Here is an 18,388-nt window from a genome sequence, read left to right as displayed (position 1 = left end):
ATCTAAGAATATGGCTTTTAAACCAGGAGGCAGGGACCAGTTGGCACAGGAAGTAGTCAAAGCTAGAAGAGTCGAATGGATTGGGGGTGGCACCAAAAAATTTGAGGGGGATTGTGTGGTGCTACATTTCTCTGATCCAGTTGTCTTACCAAACATCCTAGCTAATATATTTCCCCCTCAGCGGAGATCTACCGAAATAGTGCCACTAACGTTGGATTTCTTTTATATAAAAAAGGGTAACAATCTAAATCCAACACTGTTGAAAACGAAATGGAACCCTGTAATAAGAAAAGCCAAAACCCTGGAAAATAAAAATAATTGGGGCATTTCTATTGAAAATAGGTTTCATGCCCTTTCAGGCTTAAGCCAATGTGATTGACTGGAAAAACCGAGAAACCTAGGTAAAACTAAGGTTGTGGATCTTGAACAGGGAAATAATAGTACTCTTGGGTCATCAAGAATAGATGGTTGTGAGAGTAAGGCACCTGTCCTTAGAGATTGTACTTCCAATTTAGTAGTGAATGACCTACTAGCTGTCCACTCTAGTATCAATGCTGTAGAAGTTATTACTCCTTCCTGTTCGCTTCCTTCTATCCAGACTATTCCCTCAAATGAGAGGAATATGGTAGTGGAAGGTAGTATTAAGTTCATCTCATGGAATATAGCGGGCATTAATCATAAAGTAGAGTCTCCAGAGTGGTGCGACTTCATTGACCGCTATGATATTATTTTGTTACAGGAAACATGGTCAGGGTTACCAGTTTTTCGTCAGGGTTTTTTAAACTTCTACGCACCCGCGAAAAAGAATATCAAAGGACGTCCCTCTGGGGGTCTAATTATATGGTTACGACAATCCCTGCAATGTACTATTAAGCAGAGATATATTAATAATAGTGACCTAATTTCCATTGAGCTTACTTGGGCTGATGGCCAAAAGTTAGTAATATACAATATCTATGCAAGGGGAACCCAAGGGGGTAGATCATCTTAGGTAATAGGTGTTTTAGATAACGACATAGAGTTACTACCCACGCAGTACATTATTTTGATGGGTGGAGATCTAAACACAACTTTCGAACCTCTAGGCTGTGAGGAAAACGATCTGACCCAAGAGGAAGATACCAAATGGGGAATTCCTCAACTAGACCTCCAGGTGATAAAAAAGTGGACAGAAGTAGCAATACAGGTCAAAAGTCTATGCCTATCCAGAGGACTGAGGGCTGCTAATGGCCGCACCCCTTCGGATCTACAGGGTAGGCATACCTTTGATAACCTAAGATCAAGTAGCAGGATAGACTATATTCTTATAGATGTTAGAGGATGGCATAAAGTTGTTGATATGCAGGTCATTCCTAGGTTGGAGAGCGATCACAATCCTTTGTCTTTGCTCTTCAACATAGAACAAAGAGTATCCCTAGAAAAGTCGTCTAGGGAGTTCACGACCCTAGACATTGTCCCATCTAATGATCTTCGTCATATAAAATGGTCAACTTTGGCAAATAATTTAGAGGATAGACAGGATCTTGAGGGCTTGGTTATCGATGAAGTATCCAGATTGCAGGCTTTTAAGAATGATACAAATTTTAAATTAGTAATTGAAGAATCACAGCCAAAGTTTTTTGATAATATACAGAAGCTATTCCTTAAGAAAAGCAAGAAGAGGAAGGGTACCGGACCACATAAACAGAGGGGATGGTATGACCAATCCTGCAGAATAGCGAGACAAAATCTCAGTAAAGCGCTGAGAGCTAAAATAGGAGTTTTAAATGCTAGAGATGAATATAGAAAAACACAAATTAAGGCAAAAAAACGGTGGGATGAGAAGTTCTGGTTAGACCTGAAGGAAGCATGTGTTGACAAACACCAGAAAGAATTCTGGGCCATACTAAAGTGGGGCTCAGGGGGATTGGTTGATTGCCCAAAAAATCATGTAGCAAAGGAGGCTTGGGTGGACTTTTTTAAACCTCAATATGCAGATCAGTTAGGTTTGCTAACTGTTCCTCCTCCAGCAAGGGTATACTTTACCTACGATTTATTCACCCTGAAAGATGTACAGGAGGCAATGGATGGAGTGACCAGAGGGAGGGCGCCAGGGATTGATGGAATACCGGCAGATGTGTTTTTATCGGACAGGGATAGCTGGTGTAAATACTTCGTATGGCTTGGAAATGCCATTGCGCAAGGGGCAAAGATACCACCAACATGGAAAGGAGCGGAAATAATACCTGTTTACAAAAAAGGGGACAAGGCCTTACCACACAACTATAGGCCTATTAGCCTTATCGACTGTGCCCCGAAGTTGATGGGCAGGATGGTACAAAATAAAATACAAAATTGGATAGTCGACAAGGATATCCTTTCCCCGTACCAAGCTGGCTTTCGCCCCTTAACTAGCTCCGTCGACCAGGTATTCCACTTTCTAACGATATACTGGAAAAACGTGACCCTAATAAATGGTCCTCTCTTTGCTGTTTTTGTTGACCTGAGGTCAGCTTTTGATCTAGTTCCCCGACACAAACTTTGGGTTGTCTTAAGGGATCTTGGATTAAGCCCTGATTTACTAACATTGCTTGTGAGGATGCATGAGAACAACTATGCCCGGATTAGGTGGGGAGCCCAGGGAGATGTCACAGAATCCTTCCCTGTCGAGAGAGGCGTGAGACAGGGTTGCGTTCTGGCCCCCACCTTATTCTCTCTCTACATCAATGGCATAGTTGATTTTTTAAATCAATTTCAGACGGATGCTCCTCTATTAGATGGGAAGCGAGTTCAAGTATTAATGTTCGCAGATGATACTTTGCTTGTCTCGCGGACCCCCAGTGGTCTACAAAAGACAATAAACGCTTTTGGTGACTTTTGTCGATCTCGGGGTTTGGAAATAAATGAATCCAAGACCAAATTCATGAACTTGAATCCCGCTAAGAAATTTAAGGGGAAAATGATCTACAATGGGGCTTTACTGGAGGAAGTGGATGCTTTTACCTACCTAGGCATCTCGCTAAATGCTAACATGAACTGGAGATCTCACATGGACTTTGTAGCGCTAAAATTCCAACAACTGGCAGGAGCAATAGCCCAAAAGCATAAATCATCATTTACAAAACCAATGCAGCCTATAGTGGAGATTTATGGAATGAAAGTATTGGGCGCTTGTCTCTATGGATCAGAATTGTGGGGTTTCACCAATTTGAATACACTAACAGCTGCAGAAAACAAATTCCTTCGGTGTACAATTGGCGTCCCACAGAGTACCCCCTCAGTTCCTCTTCATTACGATCTTGGGAGGAAAAAGATCGAGGACATGGTCAGACTGCGACCCCTTTTATATTGGAGACGCATAAGAACTACTCCTGAGTTGAGCCATTATGCTGCTGCTCTTTTGGATGTTGATAACGCTGATACTTTCCATAAAATACTCTGGATTAAAGAAGTGAGGAACCTACTCCAAAAACTGCACCTCGAATCATTGTGGTCTGCAGCAAACCCAGATGACTTTCCATCTAAAATTACATTAAAAAAAAATTGTACTGGGACATGATAAATAATGCTGCATTGATTTCCAACCAATCTTCTGTGTTGACTTCCCAGTTTTTGGAAGTTAAAATTAGTCCAAAATTCGAACAGTACTGGGATTTGATCACCAAGCCTCTAGACAGGAAACTGTATTTTCAGTTTAGAATTGGCTCCCTACCACTAAATGCTTTCACGGTTAAATGGTCTCCTGATAATGTAAATACTTGTTTTTACTGTAAAACATTTGTAGAGGATATCCCACATTTTTTATTTGCATGCCCTTTATATGCCGCCCCAAGAAGTAAATGGTTGAAGCCAGCATGTAGAAACCTAGGGACAAGGGAATATTTAGAGGCCTTAAGGATTTTAAAATCAAATTGTGCCCCTAACCTTGCAATTGCTGTAGCTAAATATTTGGGGTGGGCATGGATAATACGCAAACGCACTTTAAAACCCTAAATTATCGGATTATCAAATTTTACATTGCTTAGACTTTGTGCTGTGATTCATTCTTCTAAATGTATATTTTCATTGAGTTATTCATCAACAAAGTACAAATTGTATGGAATTTAATATGTTTTTTAAATATTTTAGATTAGTATTTATTCTGTTTAGATTAGGGACACATGCTTTTATGACAATGTTGTCGAATAAAGTATTTGAACTTGACTTGAAAATGTCACAGATAGCAATCTGAAACCTAGCAGCTATGCTAATTCTACCACACACAGCACATTTAAACATCTCATAATTACATGCCACACAATTCAACTATAAATACTTTAGCCCTACAACATTCCATACCACATAATTACAATCCTAAAAATTAAAAAACACATATTTCCACTTCACTCCATACCACATAATTCCAATCCACACAACGCAATTCAACTACACATAATTCCACTTCAACCAATATAATTATACTACACACAGCATATTTACACTCAACTCCAAAACACATAATTACCCTCCACAAAATACAACTCTGCAACATGATGCATAATTCCACTCCGCACAATTATACACCACACCATTCCACAATTCATCCCCACACAATTCATCAAAACATAATTACACTCCACATAATACCACTCAGTGCCACATAAGTTACCTCCATATAATTATGCTCTACTCCATATTGCATAAATGCATTCCACATAAATCCAGTTTATGCCACGTAGCAACATTCCACATAACTACACTACACACCATGCCTCATAATACCACCGGTCTATGATGCTTGTCTCCAGTCCAGGGAGGACCTGGCCTGGCAGTTCGGGCTGGACTGTTCCCATTGGGCACAGGGTCAAGACTAATTTGCATATGGCTGGGTCCAAACTGGAATGGCATGGTGAGCAAAAAACGATGGATTTAGGCCCGGATCTCTGTACAGGGGTGAATGTATGACATTGTTCTGCATTCTGTCCATCAATTGTTCTTTTTTCATAATACCACTCAACACAATTTTAACTCAACAGCGCACACTTCCACGTCACACACATTCAACTCTACACATTTCCATTCCACACCACATAATTCAACAACAAACTACATAATTCAAACTAACAATACAATTACACAACACACCACATACATCCAATCTACACCGCAAAATTCCACATCATGCTACAATATTTAACAGCACACCACATAAGTAAACTCCACTACATACCACTCCACAACACAAAATACTATTGCAGATAATCTTACTCCAAGACACACAATCCCACTCCATGACACACATCCCACTCCAAATAATCCCAGTACACTCAATACCACACAATTACTGTCAACATAATTACACTGCACACCATGCCACATTATTTCACTTCACAGATCCAATCCACAAAACACAATTCCACAACTAATAATTCCAATCCAAACCATATATGACTTGCATATATGCAAACGCATATATTGCAAATGCTTGTTTACCTTCCAATGCGTCCCAGCAGATCCTGTTCCTGGAGCTGCAATCCTTCTCCTGCCCCTGTCAGCTCTGTGCTGTCTCGTCCCTTCTCAGAGGCTGTGCCCTGTGGAGAATGCTGTCTCTGGGGCCCCCATCCCCATCCTTTTTCCGGGCATGGCTCGTGAAGAGAAACAATGTAAGTTGATACTTTGTTTCTCTTCAGTTCTGGGTCAGTGTGAGGAGCTCAGAGAAGACTACACACTGCAGCTGCTTTAGAGCATGCTACTCTCTCACAGCTCTCTACGGAAGAGCTGAGAGGGCCCCCTTCACCTACTGAAGACTGGGGGTCCCCTGCACCGCAGGGGCTGCCGAGGTGTTTGTTACACCCCTGATCGAGGCACAGGGGCCACCAGGGAGACACTAGGTGGTGATGGGTGTTTCAAGGCACACAGCAATCATGGACGTCAATTAGGGGTTGCTGCTGCGACCCCCGCATGCCCTTTGTGACCCCTGGAACTGCCTTTGTGACACCTAGCTTCAGCAGTGACAAAATGAGTGGCAGGAACAGAAGCAGCTCGTCCTTATGGACATCAATGGGGACTTCACTCACCTCTTTTTTTGTCAAATTTGTATTATATTAATAGTGATTAATATTACATTATTCACTATTAGTTTAATAAAAATGGAGTACAAATAGCTGGGTTAGGACTTTCCCCGGGAGCTGAGGTAAGTAAAACAATTCTTTTAAATGTATGTATGTTGTGTGTGCTTGCAGTTTTGAGTGTGTTTATGTAAGAGAGAGTGTGTGCATGTGTGAGTGTGTGTGCATATGTAGGCAGAGTGTGTGTGTATGTGTATTTGTTGTTGTATGACTTTATTCGATACAAATATCATAAAAGTGTACACAATTCGTTCCTCAATTTAAAAGGGCATCAATGTTATAAAAAAGAAGGGTATCCTTTTGCCATATCCGGGGAGACAGGCCTAGTCTTAATTCTCCGGGGCCCTTAGGGTGTTTTCGAGGCTTGGCTACCTCTTTGCACTGGCAGGGGAGGTAGCGGGGATGGAAGCAGTAGAATATTTGGCCTGGGGAAATTCTGATCACTCACTACTCCTGTTGACAATGGGGAAGAGGGCTGGCAGCCAGCCTGCAACTTGGAGGTTAAGCTCTTGGGCCCTGAAGAACTTAGAGGTGACAGATGAGCTAAGGGTTGAATCAGACCTGCACTTTCAGGAAAACATCGGTTCAGTTCAGTCGGTGGTCACCCTATGGGAGGCCTATAAGGCAGTACTCAGGGTTAGGGCACAGAATATTGTTTCCCATAAAGGAAAACAAGAACTGGCGGCTCCAGAGGGCACTCTGCTACACTTAGAGAGTCGAATTAGTGACACGGTCGATACCCATGCCATATGCCAACTGGAAATACTCAAACAAGAGTATCAGGCATTAGCAACTCGTGCGGTCCAGTCGCAACAATTGGCAGTGCAGCATCGATTGTATGAAACAGGGGACAGGGCAGGGAAACTGCTTGCGTGGCTGGGCAGGAAGGAACTTGAGAGCGCGATGGGGGTTGTCCATCCGGGAACGCCAACACTTATATACCACACCAGCAGATATAGCGGGGGCCTTTGCCTTATATTATAAGGACCTTTACGCAGCTAAAATGCAGGTGAGGGTGGAGCAAATCACTCATTATTTTGGCACAATCCCATTGCCATCACAGTACCAAGAAGATAGAGCTAGGTTAGAGGAAGTCATAGCCCTTGAGGAAGTGGACAGAGGCCATTGGCCGCCTAAAGGCGGGGAAAACCCCTGGTCCAAACAGACTCCCAGGAGAATTATTTCAACTAAATAGTGGCCTACTTGCCCCACATTTATTGCAGATGTATTTGAAGTCAAAAGAGCAAGGGATCCTATCTCAGGATCTCCGGACGGCCACGGTGGTGGTAATCCATAAACCAGGGAAACCACAAGACGGATGTGGATCCTATCGTCCCATTTCATTGCTCAACGTTGAAATGAAGATCCCGGCTACCATTCGTGTTATGCGCCTCTTGACAGTTTTTACCCCCCTGATCCATAGAGACCAACTGGGTTCATGCCAAAGCGAGCCACCCGATTTAATTTGCGACGCCCGACTGGATGGACACGGTCCAGGGCCGTGCTACTCCACACCTGCTCCTGTCCTTGGATGCCGAGAAAGCATTTGAAACCATTCATTGGCCTTTCATGAGCTATGCCTTAGAGAAATTTGTGCTTGGTCCCACATTTTAGGGAATGGTTGGCTCTTCTATATACTGCGCCCGAGGCTAGGGTTCGAGTAAATGGGATGACGTCATCGAGTTGGGCCATTCAGCGAGGTACTAGACAGGGCTGTCCCCTATCTCTTCTACTATTTGTGCTCATAGGAGCCCCTGGCCTGAATGACCAGATCCAGCCAGGGATTGGGTGGGTTTATAGATGATTCCCGCTATCTTGATGCCGAACGAATATCGTTATATGCGTACGATATCCTGCTCTAAGTGACGGACCCGACCGAGACCCTTCCTAAGATTCTTCAGCTCTTTGAAGAGTATGGCTGTCATGCTGGCTATCTGGTCAATTGGAACAAATCCTCTCTATATCCAGTGGCAGGGGTGGCGGACTCCCAGTCCTACCTGAGCGGCCTGCAGGTGTCCTCGGAGGGGTTCACATAACTCGGATTGTACATCAGTACTAACACCACGGCCAACTTAGAACATAATCTTCAATGTATCTTTGGCAACTTCCAGGAGGATGTCAAAAGATGGAGGAAACTCCCTCTAACAATCATGGGACGGGCGGCAATGTATAAGATGATCACACTCCCACAAATGCTATATATTTTACACTACACATATTGTAAAATCCCAGAGTCGATATTTACATCTCTTAACAGTGAACTCCGTACACTTCTGTGGGATGGAGCCCAGCCGCGTAGAGCGCTGTAAACCCTACAATGGAAGCAGTACAACGGGGACTTGGCCCTACCTGATATCAGGGCTTACTATAGGGCGGCACACATTATTGTAATTAATGAATGGAGTCATGCACCAAGAGATCACCCTACTTTCCTGTTAGAACGACTGCAATTTAGGTATCGCACACATGTACATTACCTCTATGGTGGGAAGGGTTGCACCCGACTCCTCCTGGCCACTCGACTGACGATAGAGGCATGGAAATAGGCAGAGAAGCAAATGCAATGGGATAAGAAACCTTATTCTCTTATTATTTTTGGGGTTGCATCAGAATTCCAGGGTTCAGCAAAGAACTTACTCTTCTTCGGTATCTTGTTAGCCAGACGGGAAATTTGTAAGAAGTGAAAAGACCCGCTACCCCCTCCCTGCAGGACTGGCGTTCGTCTGTGCTACAAACATCAAAAATGGACCTACAAAGAACAGGCAATTCAGATAAGAGAAACTTTTGGTCTTTACTACATTGGTCATAATTGAGCATGTAATCGGGTTTTTTTTTTTCCCCGAAGTCCAATGATTACGCTGTTTGGCTATCTTCCTCTTACATGTTCGTATACCCAACAGGGCTATTCGACATACGATTGGGTATTTGACTACAGCAAACCACCCCGAGGGGTATCTTGATGTGGTGCCATATGAGCATAGTGTAATACTGTGGGGCGATCAACCTCGTAACATCTAATGCCCCCTACCAGTTTCACTGTGACAGTACACCTATCTCTACGCACCACAACTTAGATACCAAGGGTGGGAATGAGGACAAAAAAAAAAAAAAAAAGAAACCTACTAGGGAAACTCCGCTATGGGAGGGTACCAGATTGAAGGAAATTGGAAAGTTAAGAGGTTTTCATCACTGGGATTTATTAGGAATCTCCAAGGTGGGAGATATCATGGAAAGAGGCACACTGGCATTGTTCGCATGCCTGCAAGCCACTTATCAACTCAACCGAAATCAGGCCTATGCTTACCTTCGGCTGCAACATACCTGGCGCACTGAAGGGTTAGATGCGGAGACACTGCTGGAGTATGCCCCCCTAAAAGGTAGACTCCTTCAGGAAGAGATCCCATGTAAAGCTATCTCGCTAACGTATAAGATACAAATCAATAATATTCCTGACAATCTGGCCCCATTCAGAACTAAATGGGAACGCACTACTGGCCCGTTAGAGAACCTTGACTGGGAGGCTGCTCTTATGCACCCACGTGAAGTGGCGATTAAGCTGCGACTGCGCCTCATACAATACAAGATCCTACATAGGACACATTTTGACAGGGCAAGACTGATGCAATGGGTAGGGCTGACAGCCCGGAATGCCTTAGGTGCCATGCAGATTGTGGTACTTTATACATACCCTCTGGGAATGTACCAAGATTCAGGTGTATTGGAATAAAATAGTGTGCAAATTAAATAAAATACTGGGGGCTCAACTTGAGCTGGAGCCTCGCTCCCTCTTACTGGGAATTGCTACTGAAGTGGATCTCCCACGACATAAGCTGCTGCTGGTCAACCTAGGATTTATAGTTGCTAAAAGGGACATAGCTCACCACTGGGGTGCACCTCAACTCCCTACGTTACAGGAATGGAGAAACAGCTTGAATTTGTATATGGTGGCGGAGAAAATGACGTCCACAGCAAGGGGGTGTCCTCGAAAATTTCGTAAAATATGGTTACCTTGGTTACGGATGGAATGGATCTAGGATGAGAGGGGGAGGGGTTGGGTCCGTCAGGGGGAGAGCTGGGAGGATTGCCTTGATAGTTACATTGCCTGGCCTATTGTGGGAACATGTGGTTGATGTGGATATGAAACCCAATATGTGGGCATATGTAAAAATGCAAAGTAGAACTGTGCTCTTTCAGAGGAAGTGTCGTTTTTATTCTGTATTCCACAGATTATCCAAGTCTACTAGTTTCTTGATTTCTCGCACTCATGATTAAATTGTTCATTGTTTAAAAGTAAATAAAAATATTTATCAAGAGAAAAAGAATCATTGACAAACTCAATAGTACGGGCTTGTTATAGGTGTAATTTTACTTGTAATATTTATCTGGAGGCAATGACAGAAGTAGAAAAATACCAGTCGTGCGCCGCACCAGTGCTAAGTACAGATTTATATAGCTTACATGTTTTTAAGCCACACCCTTGATTACATTAGCCATGCCTCTTTGAGAGACCGCCTAGTTTTTTTCATTCCACTTAAAGCCCTGCTGTCAGGTCAGTATGTGGGCCGTTTTTTGGCTAGTTGTCGACCTGCTTTATGGTCAGGTGAGCCGATTTTTACTGTTGATTGTTATGATATTAAAGCAAACATTGCTTGCTGCAAACTCAAATCAGTGCAGTCTTCCATACCTTACAAAAAACCTATACAGCAGGTCTTTACAACTTTAAAACTGCATTAGTTTGCAAACATGGGACACTTTTCTAGCTAACTAACTCACTAATAGGGGCCCCTTTTACTTTGGTATTGGGGCGTATTTTCTGTTCCAGTATGATGCTGCATGTTAGGCTGGGCCACTAGAATTATGCGATTGTGTGGAAGCAGCAATTTCTGCATAATTATGCATTTGACGTATTTGCCACATAATCGATCATCTGCTGCATAGTCTACAAATGTTAACAACAAAATTGCTTTTTATCTCACACGGTTCAAACGTCACTAAAAATGCAGCGACACGCTTTGCCGCATGTGGTAAGGCCCTTTGAAAAACTGGAATAGTCAACTTTCTGTTTTCCACTACCAAATTTGGGTGTTAAAGTATCCTAATGGGGTGCAATCAGTGCCCAAACAGTGTTACCAAGTTAAAAATGGCAAAAAAATGTAGTAATACTATTTCAAAATTATGCTGCATATTTTGCCTTTTCTTGCCACATAATTCACTCATCCTGGCACATAATTTAGCCATCTCCTGCCACATAATTCCAGTGGTCCTGATGTTAGGGTAATCCATGGTAGTGATGTTGTTCCTGTTTATATTTCCCATTCTTTACTTAAACTTTTTCATTCCCCAAGAGTGGTAGCTATTTCTAACATGTGTGTTTCTGTATTTCATTTCACAGTATATTACTCTTGGATGACGCACACTTTGTACTGAGTCGCCTCCAGGTGTTTATAACAGGCTACAGTTGAGCACTTTGGAGTTGAGGCTGCAGGCGGTACAACTTTCACACTGTGACTGTCTGTGGATCAAAAAGTTGTTCATATTGCATGATCATTCAAAATATGGCCTCTCTGCAGAGCAATGGTCCTGCAGTCCAGTTGTGATTTTATGCAAATGTGTGTGAAGGAGCTACTTATTGGTCAAAACAACAAGGTGAAAGTAAAATCATTTATTGTAGTTACTCATTTAGCTTAAACCGCTAACAACCATTGACAAAACTCAGTCGGCATGACTCGCGGGTGTGAGGGCAGGGGTCACATGGGGGATGGGGTGTATTTAAAAAAAAAAACACAAAAACTTTCCTTAGCCAGCCTGATACGATCCAGAGTCGTCTATGCTTAGGGGCCTCACATGTTCTTATTCTGCCCAGGGCCCCACATATCCTAGGACCGGCCCTGCTTACTACCTAGTTAGCCCCTTTGTCTCTAGAGCCTGTTGGGTTTAGCTGAACTCCCCTCTTCTTTCAAAGGGAGGGCACATGCTTTGAGTGTGTTATTGAATGTACAGCTGTTTTTGTTCGCTTGTCTAACCGCTCACCCTTGTTTCGAATAACACTTAAGTAGACTGACTGCATCCTCTTGTTTCACAATTTGGTCTAGACAGATAAAGCATTTTTTCTTTGCAAGTAAATGTGCTGTGTGGGACTACTGGGCGCTGTAGCATGGCGCCCAGTAGTATCATGTTCTTTGTGATTTGTTAGCACTCTAGTTCTTTGTCACTTTTAGCCTGAATGGTCGGCTGCGCATTGAATGGAGTGGGCCCCCCATACTTAACAGCAGACGTGTGCATGCGTATGCAAGCAATTTATATTTTAATCACCGCCAAGAGTTCCAGTACTGTATGGCATTACATTCTTTTGCTATTTATTTTGATTTTCTTTACTTGATTTGTACATGGCTTAAAGGGGAAAAAAGGGCCATAATGCTGCCAGCAGTGACCACATCATAGCACTTTTTTTTAAATCCCCACTTGTATTTAGATTGTGCCTCATGGAGTTTGTGCGTATACTGCTGGCTCTTTAGCGACTTTAGGGGAGATTTTCAAAAAAGTCGCGCAACGCAGTGCAGCCCACCGAGAGGCTGCCCCGCGTTTCACAACAGGGAGGGAGCAGGAGAGCGCCATATTTTTAAAGATATGGCTCTCTCCTCCGCTTTCCCTTGCGCCAGCACTGATTTCAGCTGTCGTGCACCAGGCACACACCTTAGCGGTGCAGTGCTAGGGTGGGTGCATGAGCGTAGCATATGTTTTGTACAAAATACTATGCAAGGCACGATGCAAAGCATTTCCCACTTTGCATATGTGCTGCACAGTGCACGGGAAAGCCCATGTACCACCCATGTAACGCCCCCTTGGCGCAAAGTAACGCAAAGCAGTGCTTTACGCTGCTTTGCGCTACTTAAAGAGTGTTTTCCAGCGCAAAACAAGTTTTGCACTGGAAAGAAAATAGCAACAAAAAAAATTGCGCTTGTTTGCGTCACTTTTCTGACCCTAAACCAGCGCAAACATTTTGAAATTCTCTCCCTTCATCAGCATGGGCTGTGGTGGAGACTCAGGTCATCGTGTTCAGCAGACTGCATGTTCACTTAGTTGGTGTGTTATGCACAGTGAGTGCATGCGCTGCAGGCTCGGTCTTTGGCCTGTGTGTGAGGAAAAGTCGTGTGACACACTGAAAGCTCATGTTAGCATGTTTAACACACTGCATACTCATGTAGGCTGTGTTATGCACAGTGAGCATGCGCTCTTTAGCATATATATCAAAAAGAGTGGTGAGGGCTCTGGAGACTGGTGGATGTATGACGTTATAACGCATACTTTTACTCCGCAGACCATTACAACGCGACTTTTACACCGCATACCGTTACAACGCATAGCGCCTTGGGGCGCTGGATAGTGGTAAGTATAATTTACTATTCTAACTCCAGTCCCCGTGGACCCTAGGGAAGGTGTTGGATAGTAAATTATACTTATTCCCTATCCTAGAGCGCCCCCCAGCGCAATGCGTTGTAATGGTATGCGGAGTAAAAGTCGCGTTGTAATGGTAGTGCGGAGTAAAAAATGCGTTGTAACAGGTGTATACCAGACTGGTGCTTCTTTTGATCTGCTGCATCCGGCACAGTCGATTCGCACACAGCATGCTCCTCTTGGCTCCTACTACATTGAAGAGTCAGACAAGCCATGCAGCCTGTGACAGCTTGCAAGGTGAGACTTTCTGAAAGCTGCATAAAGAAATTGAAAATGAGCATTATTTTGAGAGCGGTTAACTGACACTTCAGCACCATTGTTGGCAGGCACCAGGGCCCTGTGAGGCAACAACATGACAGCCTTTCTGCTCTAGGGCCTCTGTTAGACCTGATCCTCATCAGGTACCATTTCCCTAAACGTTTTGCTTTATACACCTGTATTTTGCAGATTTTCTTGTGTTGCCTCTGGGCCCTTTCCCCTGTCATTATGGTGCACGCGCCCTTCCTATCAGTGTTGGGAAGTGGCGCTGACTCAATGTTCTGAAACATGGGCCGGCCTGCTATTGCAGACCGGTGTGTGTGCACTGGTATCTATCGTGTTTAGACTTATAAGCAGCCTGCTACTGCAAGCAGCTGTATGCACGCACCCACACCTATGGTGCCCTTGATTGCATGTGCAGCCTCCTATCACAGGCCTGTGCATGGGCCCTGACACGAGTATTATTTAAACCCATGTCCTGTCTACTTTTGTAGACTCAGGCGGGCGCATTTACACCTCTGGTGTTGGGGTACTACGCGTCTAACCTGCCATCGCAGGTCTGTGTGCGCAATAGCACACATGCGCCCAGGTAGTAAGGAATACCTGTGTGTGTTTTCACTACCTATGAGGCTTGCTCTTCCCATAGGTTAACATGGGGAAGTGGTTGACATTACTTCGGGCGTCGATAGTGGACTGCAGTGGAGCAACGTCATGATGTTTCCTATCAATTGTACAGAGGGTTTTGGCAATAACACTCTTAGAAATGGCACTTATAGAATTTGGACATTTCTATGCCCTAAGAGTCTTGTGGGCCCCGGTGCCTGGTTTCGGTGGACACCAGGGGATGGGGGAACACATCTGTGCATTTCCCTGCAACAGCTATAAACGATGGGCATACCACTACAAGGCCAGACCTCTGCCAGTTGAGAGCTGAATGAGATAGATTGGAGAGAGATATTTTGACACTTAGATTCTAGGAGCCGGATAATGGCACCACTAAAAATTAAGATCTACATTCCATGGCAGACAAGCCTACAAGGGGAGACATCGTGGTTCAAAGGGAAACCCCTTAAGCCATGCCTAACTTCAAAGACATGACAATATAACTTCTTGTGCCATCCTTCAGCAAGGGGTGAAATATGCTTGTGGGATGCGGGACCAGAGAACCCAGACTGCATGGTGCACATTGCCAGAGGACTCTGTTGTGCACATGGAAGATTACTGCCTGTGAAGGGGACTGCGTGCCTTTTCTGAATAGTGGGTGGCCTCAGCCAAAGACCTGATGAAGTGTGGCGCTTTGAAGTGTGCTTTCCAAGGGCCCATCTGCGGCCCTCCTGTTCTTCTGAAGATCTCAGGGACATCAAAGATCTCCTGCGAGGGAACTACACCAGCCACCTGTGACATCTGGAGAGCGTTGCACTTTCAAATGCCCACATTTTCTACTAAATGACAACTAGTAGCGCGGTGTGAGTGTGGAACTAAGACTCGTGCCTAGAGACCAGCTTGTCTAGTGCGTAGCCTCCAAAATCTTGCACGCATCTAAGCCATGTAGTTCCTTTACCAAAGAGACCCGAACTATCATAAGAACTTAGGGGTCGATTATGATGGCGGACGGATTGCCTCATCAGAGCTGGCGGGGGCAATCCGTCCGCCATTCTCCCTGAAATGACCCCCCACCACATTAGGATGGCTGGGGGGTCCGCGGCGGACGGCAAGACCGTCCGCCGCTTTTCCGCCGTTCGCCTTCTCGACCGGCGGAAAAAGTGCTCACATATGGTGGCGGTGTCTGCGAGACACCGCCAACCATATTAAGATGCTGGCAGTCCAATGCCTTAAAGGGGCCCGTTGGGGGCCCCCAGGGTGAAGGGGGGTGGGGGGTGCACATGGGGGGTACCTATGGTACCCCCCTGCAGTTGCATGCACAATGCAGCAGGCACCACGCGGTGCCTGCCGCTTTGTGCATGCAAATGCACAGCATGCATTTTTAACTTTGCGTCGGGTGCACCCGCCGCAATGTTAAATATACAGGATGTGACCGCCAGGGTGGTGGTCACATCCTAATCCCAACAGAGGGAACGCCGCTGCCCCTGCGGACGGTCCCTCCACCTCGGGGGTGGCTGACGGACGCAGGTCCGTCCGCCATCATAATCGACCCCTTAGTTGGTGGTGAGCGGATTCACCGAATACAGGGCCCAGCGTGGCTCGTTTCGTCAATCGTGCAGCATCTCTCTCATGCGTCACGCTGACTGCATGCTCATGCATCCGATTCACAGGGTGCGACCTTCGGAGATGGGGGTGTACCCGTAGTTGTGCATCATTCTACCACACATGGCTCTGCTGAACTTGCACCTGTGTGTGTGTGACCTGGAGTGTCTGGTGCGATCCATACCAACGCGTACCAGACGCTGTGCCTGGATTGCCTGGGCATGACCCTGATCAATGTGTACCAGATTGGGGTGCCTCGTCCTAGCAAGAGGATCCCCTGTGTTCCTCCCCTTTCATTGATTGTTCCCCTTTGACACTCATTGCGGCGGACAAACTGCCCTCTCCACACCTGGCCCCTCCCAAAGGCAGCTTGGCACCAGGTAGTAGCGAGAAAGATTAACTGGGTTGAAAGAATGCTTCCAAGACAGTTTGTAAGTGGGTCAAGAGACTGTGTGACTCTATTCTATTCTATTCTGCAGTTTTATTAAAGCGCATGGCCACCAGAAGGTCTCCCAGCACTGCCACAGATAAAGCAGACCATAAGGGAATAGAAATGATTCCCTGAACAGCCAGGTCCTAATGGCTTTGTGGAAGGGGAGTTCTTTCTCCAAAAGGCATAGTTTCAGAGGAAGGGAACTCCAGAGTTTGGACGCCAAAAAGGATGTTGAGCACCCACCCCAATTTGATCTCCAAATCCTGTGGACCTTGAGTAAGTGGGCAGAGGCTAATCTGAGTCTTCTGGGCACAAACAGAGAGCAAAGGGGGCCTCTTCTATTTATCGCTCTATGCATGATTCACAGAGATTCAAAATGAATCCAGCTTTCCACCGGGAGTTCATTGTGTTTTAAGACCTGTGGGTGAACTTCCTGAGTGGCTGCCAAACTCCCCTTGTTTACGTCTACCTCCTAATTAAAACTTACTACATATCTCCACCTGCTTTCCAGGGACCCACACTAAGAGCCAGATTATGAGTTTGGCATCTGAGGACCGCAAGACTCTTGGTGGTGGGGTATTGGCAGTCTAGCCACTGCAGCACCAGCGGTCCGAATGCCCAATGAAGATTTTGTGATCGGACCGCCATGGAACTACCCAAGCTGCCTGTGAACCACCATTCCCTGGTGGTGGTGCGGCAGTATCGAGGCCGCAAAGATGCTTGGTGGGAAACTATTACAAGTTTTCTCTCCACCACGGTTATCATGGCCGTTCCACTTCCATAAAAACTGGGCTAGAGAGGAAAGAAAGGAGGCCCTACAGTGCCTCTTGGCGCCTCACGCAATATGGATGCACCTAGTGGAGCTAAACATGTGCCCGCCTGTGTGCATGTACACCAGTTCCTGCATGGCTTGGACTTTATAGCCCATGCCATGCATTAAATAATTTTGCGGTACCCATTTTTAGAGGCACCGAAATGGGATCACCAAAAACCAGTCCACCAGGCAGGAGGATGCAACTAATCTGGTGGGCAGCCCAACAACAGCTTTGGCGCAGTGTTAGGATGGTAGTAGCGTACCGCCCACACCTGCTGCAACAAAAGTCGTAATGGTTCCATAAGTGTGGCTTCAGCCGCATGCGGCCTAGTATCCGGGAGGAGGGTCTGGTTTTATTCCATCTGAGGGTATAGGACAATCGGGGTGAGATAGAGGGCGGAGGGAGGCTGGGGCCACAAAGTCTGCAGGGTGTTGACCTGCTGAGTACCAGTAGCACCACTTAGGGTGCTGAGTGTGTATGTGTGCAAGTGCATTCTGTATCGACTGGGCTGATACCTGTCGTTCCATATGGTGGTGCAGAGTGAGTGCGTGTGAGTGGGGGGGATCATCTACGGACCGCCTGTAATTCTCGACACTGGCCGGAGGTGCCTCTTTATGCGTTGATTTCATTCCAAAGCACAATGCATTTGACTTTGGGTTTACCCGCATGGCTCCGGCCCGCGGTGCTGCTAAAGGGTGTTCTAGTTTCATGTATGTACATATCATTTGATATCATTATGACCTGGGTGTACTCTATAACTTTGTGGGATGGCATTATCAGGATTGGGCCTGGAGTGTACAGCATGTCGCACCACATAAGTGTACTCTCTCTCTCTGTGGGGGGGTTGGATTAGGAATTGTCCACAGTGTGCATACTATTGATATCATAACAATACGAGTGTGCCTAGTACTGCTAGTAATATTTCCCAATGTGTTTTATGCCCAAAAGTATATAATGTTCATGTTATAATGATAGAATATTTGTATTGAATATAAACGTTATTTACATACATCCTGTGAGAAATCTCTTTTCTGACATTCAGTGTATTTATCATTAGTGGCAGCTGTGCCTTTGCTTACACATTGCCTCTGAGATAAGTCTGACTGCTCAGTGCAAAGCTACCTAAGGGTGGACAC

This window comes from Lissotriton helveticus, chromosome 4_1, assembly GCF_964261635.1.
Source record: "Lissotriton helveticus chromosome 4_1, aLisHel1.1, whole genome shotgun sequence".
Classification (NCBI taxonomy): Eukaryota; Metazoa; Chordata; class Amphibia; order Caudata; family Salamandridae; genus Lissotriton; species Lissotriton helveticus.
The sequence above is the reverse complement of the archived record's forward strand: the minus strand, read 5'-3'. Positions refer to the sequence as shown.